This window comes from Poecilia formosa, unplaced genomic scaffold, assembly GCF_000485575.1.
Source record: "Poecilia formosa unplaced genomic scaffold, Poecilia_formosa-5.1.2 Scaffold71, whole genome shotgun sequence".
NCBI lineage: Eukaryota > Metazoa > Chordata > Actinopteri > Cyprinodontiformes > Poeciliidae > Poecilia > Poecilia formosa.
The window spans coordinates 276,425-282,582 of record NW_006800010.1 but is presented as its reverse complement, the minus strand read 5'-3'; the positions used below and the strand labels follow the sequence as shown (position 1 = coordinate 282,582).

At 37.9% G+C, this 6,158-nt stretch overlaps 1 pseudogene; it reads left to right on the top strand.

The window, feature by feature from the left end:
* The window catches only part of LOC103140493 (elastase-1-like), a 4,771-nt pseudogene extending 1,200 nt beyond the window's left edge, over positions 1-3,571 (top strand).
* The last annotated feature ends 2,587 nt before the right edge of the window (positions 3,572-6,158 follow it).

Here is a 6,158-nt window from a genome sequence, read left to right as displayed (position 1 = left end):
TATATATATATATATATATATATATATACACACACACACACACACACACACATACATGTCGTGGTGTTAAATTTTGTTGACTTTACAATCTGGAGAACATTTTCTTTACTTTAGCTCCTGCTAAAGTAAACTCTTATCTTGTTGGACCTTTTTTTGTTTGACTCACCTGTCTCACAGAGGGTTTAGCAGAATTTCTTGTAATGTGACTGGATGACGTCATGTGACTTCATCTGGCCTTTTCCCAGCATATCAGAACATGATAAAAAGAAATAAGTTCTTGCATAAGTGATGTTACTTCTAAGTATAAAAATGCATGTATATGCAAGAACATATGTTATAATTTGGAGCTAAATTTTGTAACTGAACAACACAAACATAAAATGTCTTATTTTGTAAACCATTACAGTTACTGTATGTTGATTCCCTAGTTTGTGTGAGGAACTCACCACCCTGGCTGCTGACTGGCCAGGTATCTCAACATATGTGTAACTCAGACAAACCTTTTGAAGGTCTTCCCCTGTGAAACTGATATAAATACAGTATGTAAAGTATGTAAAGCTATGGTATGCATACACAACATTCACTTTTGTTTTTAAACTCTGAACATTAACATTGTCACCATGTGCTGCATTTATGATCGTGTGTTTTCCAAAAGGGCTGATTTGTGCGAATGAACCTTTAAACTAAAAGGTAAACAATGGAAGGGTCATAGGAGGCAGTGATGCTAAACCAAACACCTGGAAGTGGCAGGTAGAGTATTAATGAAGCTTCTGCTGTAAAATTAAAATCAAATACCGCATACAGATGTTCCCTCTTTGGTTTCTCTCAGATTTCTCTGCAGCTTGATTTATACAATGAAGGATCCTTCAGCCACATCTGCGGAGGCTCCATTGTCGACAGTTTCTACATCATGACAGCAGCTCACTGCATCATAAGGTGGGTTTTCCTTGCACTGGACACCTGTAGGTCTACCATATCCTCTGGAATATGGTAGACCTCTGATCAGATTGTTTTTTTTTTTTCTCTCTGTCTCCATCAGCTCGGATGTCAGTCAGTACCGCGTGATGGCTGGTGAGTACAGCCTGTTTGAATGCGAAGGCAGTGAGCAGTTCACCTCTGTGGAAAAAAAATCATCGTCCATCCTGACTGGAATGGCGATCTGGCCAACGGGTAAAGGAGCAGTTAGCAATATGTAATCTCTCAGTTTAACCTCAAGCCTGAACAATTAAATGTGAGCTATGCCGAAATAATGAAAAAAAGCAGCAGACATGGCAGGTGAAGTGTTTGTTCAATGACACAATGACCAAGAGAGTCACAGTGGGGGGTTGAAACCAGCAACCCACCGGTTACAGGACAAACTCCCACCTCCTGTCATCCCAAATGTCATTTGGGCATAATGACTTTGTTCCCCACACTTATTCATTTTTGTAACTTAATAAAACACTAGGCATACGCAACATAAAATATAATTGAAATAATATTAAGCGTATCGGATACAAAACATTTTAGGTAATTTTCCATTTGAACAGCCAACAGAAACTATAACTGTTGAAAAAAAAACTTCATTTGCAACATTTAACTTCACTCTGGGGTGAAGAACGCATTTTTGAATTGAATTCCAATGAAATTGATCAAATTAAAATTAAATAAAAGAAAACAACAACAAACAATCCAACAAGATAAAACAGCAATTAATATATTCTTCTATTTCCCTCAGCAATGACATTGCTCTGTTGAAGCTGGTTAATCCTAACTATGACAACGGTTATGTGGAAATCACAAACCTTCCCTATCCGGATCAGACTCTGCCTCATGGCTTCACCTGTTACATCACAGGCTGGGGATTAATGGACTGTGAGTAAACAGATCGAATAATCATATACAAATTGCAAATGCACAAACAGCCCATACAAATAGAAAGAAAAAACAATGTTAAAAAAAAATATGTATTTTATGCTTACTAACTCAGATAACGGAAGCGTCCCTGACAAACTGCAGGTGGCTCCTTTGGCTGTAGTGCAGGGGTCCCCAAACTTTTTCCTGCGAGGGCCACATAGCTGTTCCTTTCTCTGGTCGGGGGCCGGTCTTAGTTTTTGGAGAAAGAAACCTTAGAAAATTCTTGTCGAGGGGGGTGGGGGGGGGCGACGACACATTCGCGCTTTTAGATAGATTTTTACCCAGAATGCAAATGGAAAAACCGTGAGTGAAACGGTGACTGGGACTGACTAGTATATCTTTCATTGAGGGAAAATTAGTTTCACATCTGCTCAAGAGCCCCCCTGGTGGTTGAAGAAAAATTCAAATATAAACCGGAAAATACAATATATGAAAAAAAAAAAACACTGAATGCTGTCTGGCATGAGGAGGCGGGCCGGATCCGGCATTGTTCAGGGGGCCGGACCAAATGACGTGGCGGGCCGCATCCGGCCCGCGGGCCGTAGTTTGGGGACCCCTGCTGTAGTGGAACATGCAGCCTGCTCCCAGCCAGAGTGGTGGGGCAGCATTGCTCTTAAAACGATGGTGTGTGCTGGAGGCGATGGTTGCCAGGTTTGTAGACAGAGACTTAGTTTGTAAAACTAAAAACTTTGTAAGGGCTAATGTCTAACATCTGGCACTTTGGTTCTCCTAATTGGAGGTGGAGCCCCACACTGTGGGTCGTGAAACATGATATGAGGAAACCCACAGCAAAAGCAAAAGCAAATGTTGTGGTGCCCTGTCAAACAGCAAATCAAAAGTCCAAACTGATGTCAGTATGACATGAAAGTGCACCTAGTTCACTTTTATCTTTAATTAATCTTAAAAATGTTGCTATAAAATTGAATTGAATAGAGATTATTGTTATCCTATTGTGGAACTGCTCCCACTACTTTGGGAGCAGTTCCACAATAGGAACTGCTCCCAAAGTTCCTTGGTCAACAACCTTGACAAAGTTCCAAGGTCAACAACCTTGACCTTGTCCAGATCAAGGTTGTTGATCTGGACAACAACCAGATCAAAATAATATTCAAAGCTAATTTCCATGATGTGATTAAATATAATATTGGTTGTAGGTCTCATGTTTAGCTGAGCATTATGCCTTTATTTCTTTTTCTAAACAGCACTGCTCATGTATGTCCACTGTTCGTATTTGGGGCTAAAAGTTTCTGGAAATGTTTTTGTGGGGTTAGAAGCTATAACGTTTTGGAATCACCAATCTGTGCAGAGTTGTGCACTTTATGAACTAAAAGTGATGATAATTTTCCAGGGCGACTCTGGAGGTCCCCTGAACTGCTTAACCGATGGAGTTTGGAGAGTCCACGGTGTGGTCAGTTATGGTCCGGCCGGCGTGTGCAACCAAAAGTTCAAACCAACCGTCTTCACCAGAGTTTCTTCCTTCCTTCACTGGATGTATTCGGTAAACAACATGCATGAAGCCACCAGAATGAAATGATATTTACCCAAATTGATGAATGCCGGATCTATTTGACTTCTTTTTTTTTTTCAGGTGATGGATCAAGCTTTTTATATAGAAATGTGTGGACTTCTAACATCCATGTGGCATTAGTAAAATAAAAATCCTCTTATGTCTCAGTCTTTTACTTCAAATTCCTGAAAAACTCCAGTGTGTCATGTTTTCACCACACAGCACAACATTCCTCTTTGTGTTGCTGCAAGAGCCTTACACTCCTTTTACAGTCTCAGAAATGCATTCCTCATTGAACTTATTGCATGTCCTGTTGCTGTCTTTGGCTCACAACCAGAATGCTGTATAAATGTTCATTGGTCCAGGACCAACACGGTTATTATGATCCTGACCTCCTGACCTCCCAAGCTGCAGCCCGAGATGATGGAAAATTCCAAAGGATGTTTTTAAACCAAAGATCACAGGAAACCAGCGATTTTCACTTAAACGGCATGTAGGTGAAATGTTTTTTTTCTTGAGTTGTCAGGATCAAGGAAAGCTAAAAGATTTGTGCAATTTTCGCCTTGGATCCAAGCGATCCTAATTGTGACCAAATGTGAGCTAAAAGCAGTCACATACTCCCCCCGCCTGGAATTTCTGGCCATATGTTTGCGGTATTCTGGGAGACTACAGCATGACATCATATTGGGTGTTTTTCCCATTTTCTTCAGACATGGAGATCTTTAACAGCAGTTTTTAGGGTAATGTGTGAAAAATACAATTTTTTTAAGGAAGGTGAAATAAACTCTGAAAATGTTTAAAATGGCTTGTGCACAAAATGGCTTCTTGACCTCATAAACTATCTGCATTATTAACTTTTATAGGTCAGGTTGACGTCCGCAGTGAAACATGACATTTTACATCTGTTGCATATTAACTTAGTGTATGTGTTTTTTGCTTGCGGCCCCCTCGGGTATGTCTTTTTCAGCTTTGGACATCTAGAGACGGAAAGTTTTGCCCATCCTTTTTTGCAAAATAGCTCGGCCTCAGTCTCATTAGGTGTTAATGTCAGGTTTTTGTTTTTTTTTTACCACAGCTTTTCGACCATCCAGAAGAAGCTCTGGTTGTATGTTTGGGATTCCTCCCCAGCCATAAGTTTTTTGCAGCCTCTAAGAGGTTTCCTTTCGTTCTTATTTATACTGAGATTAATTTATTTAGGGGTATTAAAGTAGTGGGGACTTTTTTATAAATACACGCTTTTGTTGCTAACATGTATCCTCTCCTCACTTCTATTATGCACCACTTCTTGTTGATCTGTCTCAAATAATCAGAAAAGACATGTTGCAAAGTGAAAATATAAATAAAGTTAAAGAAGCTAAAATAAATGTATCCAACACATGACAAATCAGACAAACAGCTAGGCATTTACAAAAGAATGTTTTTTTTATTATCATTTGGAGGGACAAGCTGTCAAAATGGCTTAGATGAAAGGAAATTATTTTGAACAGCAGATTAATGTGTGAATATGTAAAAAATAAAGCAGCTTTGTTTGCTCTGCAGGACCTTTTCAAGCAGAAATATGCACAACACAAAAAGGCAAAGAAAAAGTAAGACACATTCTTTTGAAATAATAATAAACTGTACTGTAATATATTACACTGATAAACACTCACTGATGTCATTTCTTCATGATTGAATGTTTTTTTTGTTTGTTTTTTTTTACAAGAGAAATTATGTTTGCTGGCAAAGAATGGTGCCAATCTTTATGGCATACGAACATATACAGGATGAAATTATTTTAAAAAAAGAAAAAAAAAAGGCAAAAAGAGAATAATACATTTCCAATGTGCATTCTGCACTTTAAAAAAAAGAAATACAATTATTCAGAAGAAGTTTTAACAAATCGGACCTGCATGCATAATTTCTAAAGGGTCCAGAAAAGGCTGTTGAAACAGCCGTGGAAAGGGTGAGGATATGTACATCAGCTCTCTAGTGTCCCTCAGCTCAAAAAAAAAAAAAAAAAGATACTCAATGAGGCAACTCTTCAAATTTCAGGGTTCAGGATTAAAAACTGTATAATATATGCAGTTTTTAATCCACTAANGGCAACTCTTCAAATTTCAGGGTTCAGGATTAAAAACTGTATAATATATGCAGTTTTTAATCCACTAAAATACAAAAAAAAAAAAAAAAAAAAAAGAAAAAGGAAAAAAACCTTCGCATTTGTGTAATTTCTAACATATTTTAACCCAAGTCACAGACTTCCAGAAATACTCAGAGTACAATCAAATAGATTTTTTTTTCTTTTGCAATTTAAGTTTTAGTGGCTTTTCTCTAAGATATCCAACCATTCGGCTGCCTATTAAAAATACTTCAGAATGTACTAACCTTCATAAGCATACATTTTCTCTATAATTCATATATTACAAAGGTCGTCTCGGATTGAAAATTATTAATTTTGCTTTCTTAATAAAATATTCAATTTGTCAGTGATTAGAATTCTTTCATCCTACATATATTAGAAAATATTAGTGTAATTTTTCTACGGTTATATTATAGGCAGCAATACAAATAGAACCATCATTTTCTTTATTTGTTTCAGTGATTAGGGAGATTCCACAGTTTTCAGTCCCAAAAGCTTAAACGGAAGCACTGCGCGCACACCACTGGTCGGCATGGCTCCCCCTGATAAACAGGCACATCCAGTAAACTTCACGACGGCCCACGTTATTGCCAAAATGTCTTTAAATTAAATAACTCATGAAATAAAAGACAG